The sequence below is a fragment of the Callorhinchus milii genome, unplaced genomic scaffold, assembly GCF_018977255.1.
Source record: "Callorhinchus milii isolate IMCB2004 unplaced genomic scaffold, IMCB_Cmil_1.0 Scaffold5, whole genome shotgun sequence".
NCBI lineage: Eukaryota > Metazoa > Chordata > Chondrichthyes > Chimaeriformes > Callorhinchidae > Callorhinchus > Callorhinchus milii.
In genome coordinates, this window is record NW_024704746.1 from 9,396,944 (window position 1) to 9,414,283 (window position 17,340).

At 42.5% G+C, this 17,340-nt stretch overlaps 2 pseudogenes; one reads left to right on the top strand and one right to left on the bottom strand.

Moving 5' to 3' along the window:
- The first annotated feature begins 5,131 nt into the window (after positions 1 to 5,131).
- Positions 5,132 to 6,022, top strand: LOC103180070 (annotated as a pseudogene).
- Positions 6,023 to 9,292: 3,270 nt separating this feature from the next.
- On the bottom strand, positions 9,293 to 15,990 carry LOC103180071 (annotated as a pseudogene).
- Between the last annotated feature and the right edge of the window lie 1,350 nt (positions 15,991 to 17,340).

Genomic DNA, 17,340 nt, shown 5'->3' on the forward strand with positions numbered 1-17,340 from the left:
CATTTATTTTGGTACTTCCCACCCCCCTCTCCACACGTCCCTTTGGTTTATCCCGATCCAGAGTCGGTGATGGACAGCTTGTCGGTGACGTCAGAGCCATGAGGGGGAGGAGCGTATGGCTCTGGACAGGGCAGAGACCCGGAATTGCACCCCTTGTTATTATACACTATTATTATGACTGCGGGGGTGTGTATTGCCTTCTGCTTGGCACGGTTTTCTTTTTTTCTAGAGAGCAATGCAGGCTCCTGTTAATGCACCTGTAGTAACAATCCTGCACTGTACTTTCATTTGCCATTGCATATGCAATCCTCAAAGAATATTAATCCTTGCATTTGATATAGCACCAAAGCACTTTACAGAATATGCTGTAAAGTTAATTGACTGTATATTTCTTTGTGGGCGAATGGTTCAAAGCACTCAACAGGAGATTGCAGTCAAGTGCGGTGACTGTATTTGTATGGAAAAGCAGCAGTTAATTTGCACACAGCAGGTCCAACAAATGGGTATACTTCAACCATTTTATCCAGGATTATTGGCCAGGATACCAGAAGAAACTCCTTTCTCTTTTCGAACAGTGCCGAAGGATCTTCAACATCCACCTGAACAGACAAATTGGACCTGAGTTTAACATCTTCTGTGAAAGATTTTGCCAACTCCGACATTGCAGTGTTCCCAAACAAGGTGTGTGGTTCAAGCCCCACACCAGGACTTGACACTCACATAGTCAAAGCTGACATTTCAATACACTGCTGGGAATGCACTGTATTGTCAGAGCTATGATCCTTCGGCTGAGATGTTAAACCGAATTCCCATCTGCCTGTTCTATTGGACGTGAAAAAGTCTATGGTACTATTTGAAAAGAGAGGAGAGTTTGTCCTGGCATTTGAATAATGCCATGGAATCTTTAATGTCCACCTGAACAGGCAGATGGGATCTCAGTTTAACATCTCATCCAAAGGATGGCACCTCTGACAATGCAGTACACCCCCTTCACTACATTAGAGTGTCAAACTAGACTATTTGGGTTACGAGTCCCAATGTGGGGTTAATATTATATTTTTCCTGGCAAAATCTTTAGGACCCATAAAAAAGTTTCCCAGATGTTATGGTAACAGTGGAGAGGCCAAATAGTAATGAAGTAAATTTTCATCAGAACCTGTAACACACCAAAATTAATGTCTTAGATGAGGGGTTGGGCAATCAAGCTATTTCATTGGCTCACAATTCCTCTAAGATCATGTAACAGAGGTTAGGTTTTCTACCTGCTCTCACTTACTTCGCAAAGTGAGAGGAGGTGATTTCAAGCAAGAAAGCAGCACAACGCTTGAAGTTTTCAGGGTAAGAAAATGAGTAAAAACACTAAAAAGAGCTTTTAAAAGTTATATAACATATGCTTTTCCTGTGAGTACACAACCATATCTCTGTCACTTGGGCTTTATCTGTGACTAGCCGTCGGTGGAAGCCAGCAACACAACAAAGGAGAGATTGAATTATTTCAAGAACGCTTTATTAAGTCAGCAAGAACAAAATGGTTGACTTAGTAGGTCAAATTAAACCAAGGTCTCACAGAAATGCTAAGGAAATAAAAATGAATTGAATTATCCTGGACAATTCGCTTGACAATATATTCTGTAAAGCGCTTTGAGATGTTTTATCTCAAAGCACTATATCAAATGCAAGGATTATTATTATTAATAATTTCTTGCTTGAAAGCTCCTCCTCCCATTTTCCAAAGTAACTGGGAGCAGGAAGGAAACTTAAGCTAGGTTTCCAATGGGGATATGCTGGCTCCACTGTGACCTGCCTAATTTTTTACAGTTAGCCAGGTGTCTGACAAATGTGACAACCCATACTTAAAAGTATACAAACAAGACAGAGAGTTAAAATGCTTGCAACTTACACATGGAAATGGGAATTGCTCTTCAATCTCCACGTAACAAGGATTGAAATATATGGAGTGGAGTCTTGTAGCATAGTGGTTGGTGGACTCATATGTTGGGTGAGGATAATCTCTTTTACTTATACACCATTTATTATTGGCATGCCTTACTGGTGTGTCGTTAAACCTGAGGAGGGGACCGAGGACAGAGCCCTGAGGAAAACTGCACAAGATGGTGCAGGGACTGGAGGAGAAGCTGTTTGCTGCGACGAAGTAGAGGCGATGTGAAAGGTAGGACCTGAACCAATCAAGGACAGAACCTTGAAGGTTGAGGTGGGCCGGTAGCTGGATAGCTGTGATGGGTCAAGAGAAGGTTTCTTCAAGTTGGGGCTGATAATGGCTGTTTTGAGGGGGGAAGGAACAGTGCCAGATGACAGGGAGAGATTGATGATGTTTACGAGTAATTGGGCAAGGAGGTGGAGCTGGGATTTAAGGAGAGGGGTGGGGATGGGGTCCAGGGAGCAGGTGGTGGGCATTATGGAGGATATGGTGGTGAAGACAGAGGAGGGGTTGACAGGTTCAAACGTGCGGAAGGAGGGATGGGTAATTGTCGGAGTGTGGGGTGAAGGTAGGGAGGGGGTGGAAGTTGGAGGGGCAGTGGCAGCTGAGCGGATTCCCTCGATTTTGGACTTGAGAAAGTCCAGCAATTTCTAGCAGTGCGAGTCAGGGGAAAGAATCTGCAAGTCGTGGCGGGGAGGGCGGAGGAGCCGGTTGGTGGTGGAGAACAGGAGCCTGGGGTTGCCCTTTGCCTCCAGGATTAACCTGGAATAGAAGGACGATTTGGCCGAGGCAAGAGCGGAGCGGTAGGTTTTGATGAGAGGTTTTCCTATTCAGTCAATTTCCTATTCAGTCAATTCACTTTAGAGTATATCATGTGAAGCACTTTGAGATGTCTCAATTTTATTATTATTATTACAACAATAACAAGATTGCATTTATAGAGCACCTTTCACGTTGGGAGGACGTCCCAAGGCGCTGGACAATTGGGTCGGGACCCGAGCAGGGGGGAAATGGTCAGAGTGAGAGGAGGAAAGGGAGGGAGCGAGGAGGGGGTAGAGAGTCGAGAGGGGAGCTGAAGGCACGGTCAAAGAGAAAGGTCTTGAGCCCGGCCTTGAAGGAGGAAAGGGAGGAAGCAAGGCAAAGGCACTGGGGTATGGAATTCCAGAGCCTAGAGGCTGAGAAGCTGAAAGCCCAGCCACCGATGGTAGGGTGGTTAGGGCGGGTGGATGTGGAGCAGACCGGAGCAAGAGGAACGGAGGGTACGGGCAGGTATGTGGGGGGATAGTAGGTCGGAGAGGTAGGAGGGTGCAAGGCCATGAATGGCCTTGTAGGTGAGGATGAGGATCTTGAATTCGATCCTCTGGGGGATGGGGAGCCAGTGGAGGCGAGCGAGGGTGGGAGTGATGTGGTCGCGAAGCCTGGTGCGGGACAGAGTTCTGAATGACCTGCAGCTTGTGGAGGGAGGTGCCAGGAAGGCCGACGAGGAGAGAGTTCCCGTAGTCCAGCCTTGAGGTGATAAAGGCGTGGACCAGAGTTTCAGCAGCGTGAGGGGTGAGGTAGTGCCGTAGTCTGGCGATGTTCCGGAGGTGGTGGAAGGCGGTGCCAGTTGTGGTGCGGACGTAGGGAAGAAAAGACAGCTCAGGGTCGAACAGAACACTGAGGTTCCTGACCGGCTGTGAGAGGTGGAGAGTGCAGCCTTGGATGCTGTCAGCGCCTGAGATGCGGAGGCGCTGACGCGAGCCAATCAGTAGGGCCTCAATTTTGCGCACGTTGAGCTGAAGAAAGTTGTCTCTCGTCCAGGACTCGATGTCAGACAGGTAGGCTGTCAGGACATGGGTGGTCGTGGAGTTGAGGGTAGAGGAGGAAAGGTAGAGTTGGGTGTCATCCGCATAGAGGTTGGAAGTTAACCTCATGTCTACGGATGATGTCACCAAGAGGGAGCATATAGAAGGTGAAGAGGAGGGGACCAAGGACAGAGCCCTGAAGGACACCGCACAAGACAGTGCGGGGGGTGGAGGAAAAGCCGTTTGCAGAGACAAAATGAAGACGGTGGGAGAGGTAGGACCTAAACCACTCAAGGACAGGGCCTTGAAGGTTGAGGTGGGAGGATATGTGGTGGAGGAGGATAGAGTGGTCGACCGTATCGATTGCGGCCGATAGGTCGAGGAGGACCCATTATTTCAAGGTAATATTCCCACTCAGATCATTTTAATCCTGCAAGCCAAAGCCCTGAGTAAGGTGGTCCGAGCTGGGCAATTTGCCAGACAGTGCTTTCAATGCCAAGCTGTGCAGTTTTAGCTGCCTAAATGCCAGCAGTAGTACCCCAATAAACACTCTTGGGTGGCCCAAGCCTTGTCTCTTGCCAACCTGCATCTGATACACTATTCTCTGAAAATAGGTTAATAAGATGCACCCCATTGGAAAGTGAGCAATTCCATTCCAAATGGAATTCCAGGAATTTCTATGTGTAGGTGTCAGATGTGGAACTCTGTTTGGTTTGGCTTTACCGCCTCTTTTTTTTCACACTGCTTAAATTGCTTGGGCGTGTGCACGCCTCACCCAAAACACAATATATCTGGAAAATTAAGATTATAACAATTGAGCACCTGTAAGATAGAGGAACAAGGAAACTTGGTAAGTCCAAGGCAACTATTTGCCTCTGAAAGCCTCCACTGATGCCAGGCTTCACTCATTCATGCCAGAGAGGTGTAAAGCAGGATAATCTTCACCAGCGTTTGATTTATATGCTGAGATAACTGTAGCCCTTTTAATTTTAAGGTGAGTTACTTAAGAAAATTGTACCAATCCTCCTCTTTGTTTCATTCCCTTCGAGCCTGATGATATGATGTTCACCCTGAAAGATATAGAGTTTACAATAACCGTGTCTTTATTATATCTCACAGGAGATACAAGGTGTGAAACATCATTTCATGGGCATATTATCTGGCTACCACGTTGTTGAGTCAATTCACTTTACAGTATATCCAGTGAAGTGTTTTGGGACGTCTCAATGATGCGATGAAGCGCTACATTAAAACCTAGGATTATTATTGTTATTATTATTATTATTATTACAGATGATTCAACATGTAAAACGTCATTTGGTGGCCATATTATCTACTTTCCACCGAAGGAAGAAACGTAGTTTGCTGGGCGTGCTCGCTTTGCTCCTTTTTTGCTTGCTGTACAGATATGAAAGACAAACTCACACCCAGATTGGTGCCAGATTTCAGGTGTAATGTCAACCCTCCATTCCTGGTTATTCTTGTGATCAGCGCCATCAACAAGAATGAAGCACGTGCAGCAATCCGGCAAACGTGGGGCAGAGAAACAACCATCGGCAACAGCAGAATTGTCACCTATTTCCTCTTTGGGTACAAGGCACATTACCAGCAACAGCTCCTGAATGAGAGTTTGCAACACAATGATATAATCCAGCAGAATTTCACTGATTCCTATTACAACCTGACGACCAAAGTGCTAATGGGAATGGAATGGGTAAAGCAGTTCTGTCCATCCTCCTCCTTTGTCATGAAGACAGACACTGAGATGTTTGTGAATATCTACTACCTGCAGGACCTTCTAGCCACAAAGAATCAAAGTGACTTCTTCACCGGGGAAGTCAGTGCGAATTGTAGGCCAATAAGGGATAAGAATAGTAAATGGTACATAAGTGAAGATTATCCTCACTTAACGTATCCATGCTTTTGTTCAGGATCTGGCTAAGTTTTCTCAGGTAGCATTGCGAAGAAAGTTTGGGGTGTTTCAGCGCAAGTGCGCAAATTGAAAGTGGCGGACGTTTACATCGGATTGTGCCTCGTGAAATTAAATCTAACTCCGGTGGAACTGCTCTTGGAGAAACCATTTCACGCTAGAAACGTAAAGTTCTCTGTTTGTCGTTATCAAAAGATGATGACCTCTCATGGAATTAATCCCAAGGATTTGCTGATCTACTGGAAAACTAATGAATTTCACCAAAGAGGACTGCCCAGAAGGGAAAAAAAACTGAATAGGAAAAAATCACTTATAGAATTGTTCTTGCTCTTGTCAAAGCTATTTTATCCGCATGTTATTACAGTATAACATGATTATGACGTGAACAACCCTTACTTTAGAATAGCACATGATGTTTTCCAGTGTAATAGCCACAGGTCATGAAATAAATTGGCAATCTGAAAAAATATATATATAATTGTCTCAAAAAAATCTTTCCGATTGAATCGTTTCAATTTCTCTGTTCAAGACTCCGACACTACACAGCTAACTCTAGCACGATTTTTTGTTGCTTTAAAAATATACCCAATTTTATTCTTTTCTACTGGTTGATTAAACAAAAAAAGTATTTTACTTGTTTTTATCTAAATAAACATATCCCCTAACTGCTGCCAAGGAGATTTGAACCCCAGCCTTTGGGGTCTCCTGTTCAACGATAACAGAAGACCCCAAATGCGTGGAGTCCTGTAGTGAAGTGGTTAGTGCACTCGCCTTGCAAATGAAAGGGCTTAGGTTCGATTTGTTACCCCACCCACACCTCTGTTCACCTAGTAGGAACCCGGTTGTTAGTCGATTGGCAGATCGCTTTCCCAGGGTAATAATCCTTCAAAACAAAATTGGTCACTAAATTCACAACTGTTTGTGGGACACTGCTGTGCATAATTGAATCTCGAGACCCCTCAACAAAATGATACGACGATATATCAAATGCAAGGATTATTGTAAAATATCTAAATAACATGATGCTCAAGATATACAGGCATCAGGTTAGATGTCAGTAGAAACTTAAAATAAAACGTGCAGAAGCTGAGAGTTAAGGAAACATTCTATAGGAACAGTATTTTCACTCTATGTTCCTGAAATAAGCTGCATAACCTTATAATATTTTCACATTAACCCGCGAGTAACAGTTAAATAAGATGGAAATCACAGGAACCTGAAATTTTCTATTTAATAAAAATCTTTGCATTTGATATGGCATCTTATTACAACATTCAAAATGCCTCAAATTGTTTCACGGAAGTTACAGTGAAGGGTAGTGACTGTGTATGGAAAATGTTCCACAAAGTGAATGGCCAATTTTTATCTGTTGGTCAGGGTACTGAGAGAAGATTCCTTCTCTTTTAGATTAGTGCTAGGGGATCTTTAAAGAGCACCTGAACAGGCAGACGGAACCTCAGTTTAACATTTCATCTGAATAATGGCACCTCTGACAATGCATCTCTCCCCCAGAAATGCAGTAGGATCACAGCCTAGGCTATGAGTTTGCAGTCCTCATGTGAGGCTTGAACCCACAACGTTCTGTCGTGAAAGACGCTATATCAAATGCAAGGATTATTATTATTAAGATCAAAAGAGAACTTAATAGAAATTGCCACTGATAATGTTTGATTGCAAAATCCATTTTTAGCCAAAGTATCACTACATTTCAATAACAATAGTCAATCAATATTCATTATATTTTATACAAGAGTTTGCTAACTTAGTCAAGATGTTGCATGGAACCCTCATTTTGGTTTTGAAACTCTTAAGCATGGTGATACGCTCCCGCATTTGTCAGACACCCAGCTGACCAAAAAGAGTAAAAGACATGTAGATTGAGCAACAAAATGTTGATGAGAAAAGTGTTTGAGATTACTACATTACATGGTTTTACCCCACTGGTTATACTAGAACTGTCGTTGAATATAAGAATCCAGTAGGTGACAACAAACTAAGAGTACTACACTACACAGAATGTATTGAATTATCACGTGGAAACTATGGTTGAACATCTTAATGGTAGGATTTAATACACAAGAGGCGACTGGCAGTCAGTTTGCAAGCTTATGTGGACAGAGGACATGTATGTCATAGAACATAAAATTAACAAGAGAAGAGCTCGCAGAGACAAGCAAGTCTATTTCCATAATCACAATATCACAAGATTGGTTCAGATGAAGAACGCTCTTCAGCCTTTTGATCTCATCTTTCCAGAAGACCATCTTCCCATCACAACATCAGTGTTTTCAAATGAGCCCAGCATCCTGACCTCACCTCCCTTCCAAGCAATCTGCAAGGGCTCACAAACTGATTGTCAGCTGCCTCTTTTATTTAAAACCTACATGTTCTAGTTGTTAGTTATTCTCTGGATAAATACTCCTTGGTATCTATCTGAAAGTTATCCTTTGGAACTCGAAACCTATGTCCGTTTGTTCTACTGTTTTAATGGTTCCTAAAGTACTGTTCTGGGTTTACTTTTTCGAGGAAGGAAGGGGGAGGAAGATAGCCATAGTCTCGTTCAAAGAGGTGATAATTGAGGCGGACTTAACAATAGAAAGAGACAGAGTGTTGGAGGGAGAAAGTTACAGAAGTTAGACCATAGGAACCAGCTTGGGCACAATAGTGAAATATGTTTTGCCAACAAATTATACAGTCAATTCACTTTATAGTATATTCTGTGAAGCACTTTGAGGTGTCTGAATGACGTGATAATGCGCTATATCAAATGGAAGGATTATTATTATTAATCATATTATTATTGTTGTTCAGGTTTGATCCCCAGCTTTCCTTTCTATCCTAAATCCATTCCCTGACCAGGCCCGCTTTTTTCCACTTCTGTCACATTGCCCACCTCCATCCATAAACAACGCAGCCGAAACCCTCATCCACGCCTTCGTCACTTCCCGGCTGGACTATTCCAATGCCCTGCTCTCTAGTCTCCCCAGCTCCACCATACATGTAATTCAATTAATCCCAAACTCCGCCGCCCAGATACTCACCCCTGTCATAACACTACTTGCCAGGCTCCACTGTCTCCCAGTTACCAAACAGATCGATTTCAAATCCTCTAATTTGCTTTCAAATCCCTTCATACACTGGCACTTCTCTGCCTATCCAATCTGCTTACCCCCTACTCTGCCACCCGCTGCCTCCGCTCGGCTGGCTCTGGCCTCCTATTTGTCCCTTGTCCCATCCACTCCGCCATCGGTGGCCGTGCCGTCAGCTACTACACCTTGAAAATCTGGAACTCACTCCCTCAATCTCTCCGCCTTGCCCCCTCCATCCCAACCTTCAAGTCCCATCTAAAGACCTTCCTTTTTGATCGTGCTTTCGGTCACCTTCCCACTCCCTCCCCTCCTGGCTCGTTGTCAGACTCAACCACCATCAAGAGCTCTGGGACCCTACCCCGTGTGAAGGGCGCTATATAATTTTAAGTTGTTATCATTATTGTAGCTGGCTCAAAGTATTGACTGATGCCAGCTTCAGTAATAAATTAATTTACTTTTCTTCCACTCCATCAGAGTATAAATTTAATGTCCTGGTTCAATTAAAAAGATGTTACATGGCGTAGCCATGTGACCTGAGCATCTCCTATCTCTATGACCTTCTCATTTCCACATCCTATGTTCATCCACTGATTAATGTATCCTGTCTTTGCCACAGTCCTCCCTGGTGGAATGCATCATAGCTTTCCAAGATATCTGTATCTCCAAGGGACTCATTCCATGAGAGGTCACCAGTTTCCAAAAGCGACAAACAGAGAATTTTACCTTCGAGGAGTAAAATGTTTTCACCGAGTGCATTTTCACCGGAACGACCTTCAGCTTCGCCAGGCACAAGGCAATGTAAATATCCTCCAGTTTAAATTTGGCCTCTTGGGCTGAAACCTCCCAAACTTTCTTCGCAATGTCAGCTGAAAAAATGTAGCCAGTTCCTGCGCAAAAAGGCGGATATCTTCGGTAAGGGTATTCCGCTTCACCTGCGTAACATTTACTTTTCTTATTCCTAATTGGTCTGCGGTTAAACCTGATGTCCCGGTGAAAAAGACGCTTCGATTCTTTGTGGTTAGAAGCTCCTGCAGGTAGTAGATGTTCACAAACATGTCAGTGTCTGTCTTCATGACAAAGGAAGCGGATGGACAGAACCGAGTTACCCATTCCATTCCCATCAGCACTTTGGTTGTCAGGTTGTAATAGGAATCAGTGAAATTCTGCTGGATTATATCATTGTGTTGCAAACTCTCATCCAGGAGCTGTTGCTGGTAATGGGCGCTGTACCCAAGGAGGAAATAGGTGACGATTCTGTTGTTGCCAATGGTTGTTTCTTTGCCCCAGGTTTGCCGGATTGCCGAACGAGCTTTATTCTTGTTCGTGGCGCTGGTCACAAGAATAACCAGGAATGGAGGGTTGACATTACACCTGGAATCTGGCACCAACAGGAAACCATCCTGTTTATACTGGGTGTGAATGTGTCTTTCATATCTGTACAGCAAACAAAAAAGGAACACAGCGAGCACGCCCAGCAAACTATGTTTCTTCCTTCGGTGGAAAGCAGATAATATGGCCATGGAATGATGTTTCACACATTGAATCATCTATAATAATAATAACAACAATAATAATAATCCTTGGTTTTGATATAGCGCTTCATCACATCATTGAGACGTCCCAAAACACTTCACTGGATATACTGTAAAGTGAATTGATTCAACAACGTGGTAGCCAGATAGTATGCCCATGAAATCACATTTCACACCTTGTATCTCCTGTGAGATATAATAAAGACATGGCTATTGTAAGCTCTATATCTTTCAGGGTGAACATCATATCATCAGGCTCGAAGGGAATGAAACAAGGAGATGGATTGGCACAATTTTCCGAAAAAGCGAATGGCCTTACCATAACATAAATTGTGACCAAAGTTATGTCTCTTGAAAGGTCAACCAAACTCTTTAGCGATGATTGTCCCACGTTAAACATCCCCACTCTCAAAAAGAAGTAAAAACTGAATTAAGGGTAATATTAATGGAGAGTATGAAATGGATTTACCTTTACCCACTTCTTGATGATGATGATCTCAGCTTCACAGTTAGAAATGATTGATTTTGGAAGGGGTGTGCAACAGCCCGGAAATGTTAACAGTATTGGAACGTGAAGATAAGATCTGCAGATTGGGTCTGTGATAGGTTGGATCTGAGGTGTATCGGATTTCTTAATTTGAACCTTTACCACATTCCCTGTCTACTGAGGCAGGCACTCAGTAAAGTCAATGTGCTCTGAAAACACCTCCTATACAACAACAAGTGCAAACGCTTTGATGGGGCATAGTTTGGAACAGAGAAAGGTGAGGGGTGGCCTGCTAGAGTTGTGCACAGTTCTGAAGGGTTTTGACAGGGTTAATAGGGAGAAACTATTTCCATTTGTAGAGAAGTCAGTGGCAAGGGGACAAGGTTATGCGATAGTCACAAGAAGAGCAAAACAACAACAACAACAAATTACATTTGTGAAGCTCCTTTCCAACAACAACAACAACATCTGGAAAACGTCTCAAGGTCCTTATCCCACCCTCCCTCTTTCCGTCACCTTCCTCCAGCCTCATCCTCCCAGGTCGGGATTGCACTCAACTGTATAAAATATTTTCCCAGCATGAAAGTCGCGGTATAAATGTCGATTGCTGTATTGATAATTTGCAATTACTGTATACAATGGCTTTCACTTAAAAGATATTTCATAGTGCTTTGCAACATATAATGGATTGGAAATGAAGTAAATATTGCTACATTTGCAAAGTACTCACTTTGAACTCAGAAAGACTCCAAAATAATGTGACTTGACTCTTTAGATACTCAAATAGTCAAGTTCCCAGAGACAACATTTTTTTGTCCATAAATCTTTACCACGGTATTAATAATTACAGAAAAGGTATAATTACTAATCTGGAGAACAGAATACAGTAACTACAGTTTCTTTTCTTATTTCTTCTTTATTTGCTAGCTTTGTCTTCAATTCCTGGTCTTTTAAAATAATAATAATAATAATCCTTGCATTTGATATTGCTCCTTATCATGTCTTTGAAACCGGCTGTCATATTTTGACCACAAAATACACAGTCAATCCACTTTACAGTACTGTATATCCTGTGAAGCACTTTGAGACATCTCACCGACTTGATAAGGTGCTATATCAAATGCAAGTGTTATTATTATTGCTTAATATATTTATTTAGTTAATTTAGGATATTTATGTTTGTTACCTAACCTGTGGAATGACAATCTTGATTCTAAATTGGTTGTTTTGGTCAGGTGAAGGTCACTAATGCTTGTTAGTCAATGTTCAAATGACTTGTTTCACCCACAACATACACAGTCAATTCACTTTACAGTATATTCTGGGAAGCACTTTGAGATGTCTCAAAGCCGTGATAAGGCACTATATCAAATGCAAGGATTACTATCATTAATATCGTCGACACTATAAATCACATTAAATTGAGTCGAATTATGGAATTTATATTTAACTGTCATGCATGTTTCGGGGCTGTTAGTATTACTTCAGACAAAACGTTATGGAAAAATGTCAGTGAGCTGTGCATTGAAGAGTTTCATTGGTTCAGAAGTGAATATATCACAGATGCAACTCACTTGTTAATGGTTAAAAGTCTGTCAACAGCTATCAGATGGGTGAGAATGTGAAGATTCACACGGATCACCTTGATGTCAAAAAAAGAAAAATGATGAAGGAGGTATAACTAAGCTATACTTTGTTCAAAAGGAAACATACGGCAGATCCTGGAAATCTGGTATAAACACAGAAGTCGCTGGGAACACGCAGCAGGTCAGGCAGCATCCACAGATAGAAGAAAACGAGTTAACATTTCAGGACAATGACCTTTCGTCAGAACTGGGGGGATGTTGGAAGAGAGCAGATTAGAAGGACAAGCAGACAAGGGGGCGAGGAAAGAAAGATAAAGGAAACATTTTTAGATGGAGGACATTAGATACTTTGTTCAGTCTGAAGTGGTCATGCCAAGTGTTCGGTTTGAAAGTGACTTACATTTTCCGACTCCTCCAGGAAGGCAGAGCTTCTACCAGAGGTTGCCCAACTCGAGCCACTCAACCTCGACTGTTCTAGGTTCCAATAATTCCAGTAACGTCGGAAAAAAAAGCAAAACAGAAGACCAGAAGAACTGCAACGATACGAGAATACAGTGGCAACACAACTGCTAGTTCCTTCGATTCAATGCTTGCTATTATCAACTTTCTGTAACTCTGTCTTCTGTAACTATGCTTATTGATCTGATGCAAAAGTATATGTCTTTCTGCCTTATTACTTAATTAAATGAGCTTAATAATGCAAAATACAACTGACTTTGGTTCTTCTGTTCATGGGTTCCTAATTAACCCACTCTACACACATTTATGCAGCTCTATTCACAGTGGACTGCCTGTGAGCAATAGATAGAGGCACAAGCTTACATGGCAGCAGCTCGGGTTTTATAAAGTAAACAGCAGAAAGGGCTGGCTCATTCGCTTTACAAAAAGCAGAGTTAAAAATCCCTTATAAGGCAGGTAAGTTACATTTACAGTTTTATTATGCAAACCGCTTGGGATCGACTGGCGATGGGGAGTAGGTGGGGATAAAAGAAGAAAGCAGCCACTCACAAACGACTGCAGTTCTTTTTGTGACACTTGTTTAACATGTGCCGAGAACAATCTGAAAGTAAGCAGAAATAATGCCCCCTGCTGCCACAGAGAAGTAGTTAACCAAAGTCTGATTACAGAGAGACTTTATGGATCCGCTTTCCACTATGGGAAAGGGAAATAAATATATCCTGGTGATTACCGAGTTGCTTGAGAAGTAGGCGAAGGTTTCCCCAATGAGAAACAATACCAGGCGGAGCACCACTAGCTTCAGAATGGAGCAGACATTCACTACGTGGATTGAATTGGATCAAGAGACGCATTTATAATTATAATCCTCGCCCGTTCCACAAACTGCCATTCTGCACCCACCCTCTGAAACTTCATCCCACAGTCCCTCTGCCTCGCCCCTCCCTTGTCTCTTTCAAGACCCATCTCAAGACCCTCTTCGCAGGATGTTTTTAGCCCTTTTATATTGATTTTGTTTCACATATATCAAACTTTACAGCTGTATGTCTAAGCAAGGCAACTGTGTTTTTTTTGGTGCAAGCAAATAATATTTGTGTTATAGTTACATGAATACAATAACAGAAAAACCCTGAATACAACAACAGAAAAACTATCTCTCTTGTACCTCTCTCTTCAGGCAACTGAAACCCTCACCCAACCTTTTATCACATCCAAGTTTGATTATTCCAATGCCCTGCATTGGAATGTATGGTCCCACTGATACGACTCATGTGAGATTTACTACACTCCCATTCCTCCCCTCTTCCCATCACCCGGTGACCGACTGGAAGAGAAGCACAGCCGGGAGATAAAACCCTGAAGCCGGCCATAATTCGCGGGCCGGATTAAATCATCCCCCAGGCCGGATGAGACCCACTGGCTGCCAGTTGGACCACCCTCCTGTAAAGTATAGATTTGTTTTGATATCCAGCTACTGACACGTATGGAAACCCATCACCATACTTTAGAGTATCATATAACATTGAAGCTGCACTGTATCACGTTATGCAATACAAGTTACATTTATATAGTGCTTTTCAAGTTGGGAGGATGCCTTAATAGAACAGGGGAATAGGAAATTAGTTGAAACTATCACCCAACGGAGGCAACTAAAACAATTTACTGCTCCATCATGTACCTTACTGGAGCTTCAGCGTAGATGATTAGCTCAAATTCTGGTGTGGGGCTAGACAGGTACTAGGAAGTTAATTGTTCATTACTCAGTGGACAATCAACGGCTGGAACAAGCTGCCAGATAAGGAGGTTGAGGCTAGGAAACTGGAGCTTGATGGTGTTGTTGAGCGGACAGTTGGGTGGATGTTCTGGAATGATGAGATCGAATGGGCCGAAGGGTCTTCCTCGTCCTAACTGATCTTGTGATCTTGTGATAAAGTCCAATGACTGTGTGTTTTGCTAGCCCATTGTATGTATCAGTAAATGTTATATCTTTTGCAACCAAAAATATGTTCCGCAGTGAATTAATAACATGGGGGATAAAATAACATGTGCAGCGAAAAACTTGCGGGTGAACAAGTGATGAAGTTCTGATTGCAGGATTTGGACATCAAACAGAAAATTCATATTCCCCATCACCTGTCCGGACAGGAAGAAAGAGCTAACAGAACCATTAATACTATCTTGATGAAAATCATTTCAATAATCTTTAAAAATTGGGACAGCCTCCAAAGTATGATCTTGATGGCTATCAAAGCAACCCCTTCGGAAGCTACAAATGTATCTTTCACAGAGTGATAACTGGAGAGTAATGAGGAATCCGGAACATTTGTGGTTTTACCCAAGATCTCTGAGCAGCGAAGAGTTAACACCAATTTATAGTAATCTTAGATGCATGTGCTTACAACCAAGAGTAAGTAATAAATAGATTTACCTTTTTTCCACTTCTTGATGATCTCAGTTTTACAGTTACAGTTTATTGACCTTGGAAGGGGTATAATGTCAGCAGTAATGGAATCTGAAGATAATAGCTGCAGATTGTGTCAGTGATATATTAGGTTTCTTAATTTTGAACCTTTACCCTTTACCTTTGAACAACGAAAGAGAGATTAATTATCTTTTTCTGTCTGATCATCCAATTTCTCTGGTAAAACAGAGTAAATGGTAAATGTCACACAAATTGGCATTTCAATGCAGAGCATTTTATTCAGTTTTGTTCAGAGGACATTGAAAACCTCCATTAAAAGCCACTTAGCCCAGGTATCTGAGTTGGGAAAAGTTTTGTTTCTAGCAGTTTTAATCGACGACGATTGTAAGGTTTATCACATACTAAATGACGAACATTAACATCATGCTCTGGGCATTGCTTATCTGAAGTTTATCTAAACTATTAAATGGATTTTTCTGGATTGCCTCAGTAAATCTCACATCTAATCCAAGTGACACATGTTATATTTATATGACATATATTTATACAGCACCTTTCAGGTTGCAAGAACAAAGGTCATTCACAATGCTGGACTGGGAATCCAAGCTGGGGGAGGGAACCGAGAGGGCTGGGGGATGCGGAGGGGAAAGATGACTTAAAGTGCGTTACGTTTTGTCAGTTAGGTTTTCTTTGTTTTATTTTCAGATATGCCTCAAAAGAGGGGAGAGAGGTAGCCAGTCACCTCACCTTTTGCAATTCACTCATTGTGCAAACATCAAGCAGGATGTTCTTAGCCCTTTCGTATTGATCTTATTTCACATATATCAAACTTTACAACTGTATATTTAATCAAGGCAACTGTGGTGGGGTGAGGTGGGGTGCGGTTTGGTGCATGCAAATAATGTTCATGTTATAGTTACACCCTCCCTGAATACAATAACAGAAAAACTAACTCTTGTACCTCTCTCTTAAGGCAACTGAGACCCTCACCCCCTCTTTTATCACATTCAGGTTTGATTATTCCAACACCCTGCTGGCCGGACTCCTCAACTCCTCCTTATACAAACTGCAGACCATACAGGATGCTGAAGCTCAAGTCCTCTACCACTACAGGCTCCGCGAGTCTATCATCTCCATCCTTGTCTGAATCCAATCCAGCTCCCCATCCCCCAAGCAGATCAAATTGAAAATCCACATCCATACAATGAAATCTCTCCCTGGCCTCTCCGCAGCTTCCATTGTGACCTCCTTCAACCCTACTGCCCTCGCCATTCAGTTGTTTTATATCTCCTGCCCTCCACATCAATGGTAGAGCTTTAACCCTTCTGCCCTGCTCTCTGGAATTCCATTCCAGAATTCCTCTAACATACTCCCTCTCTCCCCACTTTTAAAGTCCTCCTTAAGATATATCTTTGGGTCACCTTCCCCCAGCCCCATCCTCCTATGTCAAATTTTAAAACAACAGTGCACTTTTATCTATTAGGTACATACCTGTATATGCAAGAACAATCATTAAATCTAGAGTAAACAATGAAAATGTAAGAAATAATTAAGTGAATTAAAATGCACATAATTTAATAGCCCTAACAATGAACAAAATAATGATGCTGTTGTTGGGCGGACAGTTGGGTGGTGTTCTGTAATGATGAAATCGGATGGGCCGAAGGGTCTTCCTCGTCCGAACTGATCTTGTGATCTTGTGAAAAGGTGCAATGACTGTGTGTTTTGCTAGCCCATTGTATGCATCAGGTAAATGTTATATCCTGTTGCAAACAAAAATATGTTCCGCAGTGAATTAATAACATAGGGAATAGAATAACATGTGCAGCGAGAAAAGGTTTATTAGCACGGTGTTCCTGATCAATATGAATTTTTCCTCTCAGTTGGGCAGCTTGTGTACTCTCACGCACAAGGCTCCGTGACCCTCATCACTCCCACCCTCGCCCGACTCCACTGGCTCCCCATCCCCCAGAAGATCGAGCTCAATATCCTCATCCTCACCTTTAAGGCCATCCATGGCCTTGCCCCCTCCTACCTCTCTGACCTGCTGACTCCCTACGAGCCTGCCCGCTCCCTCCGTTCATCAGGCTCCGGCCTGCTCCATGTCTCCCGGCT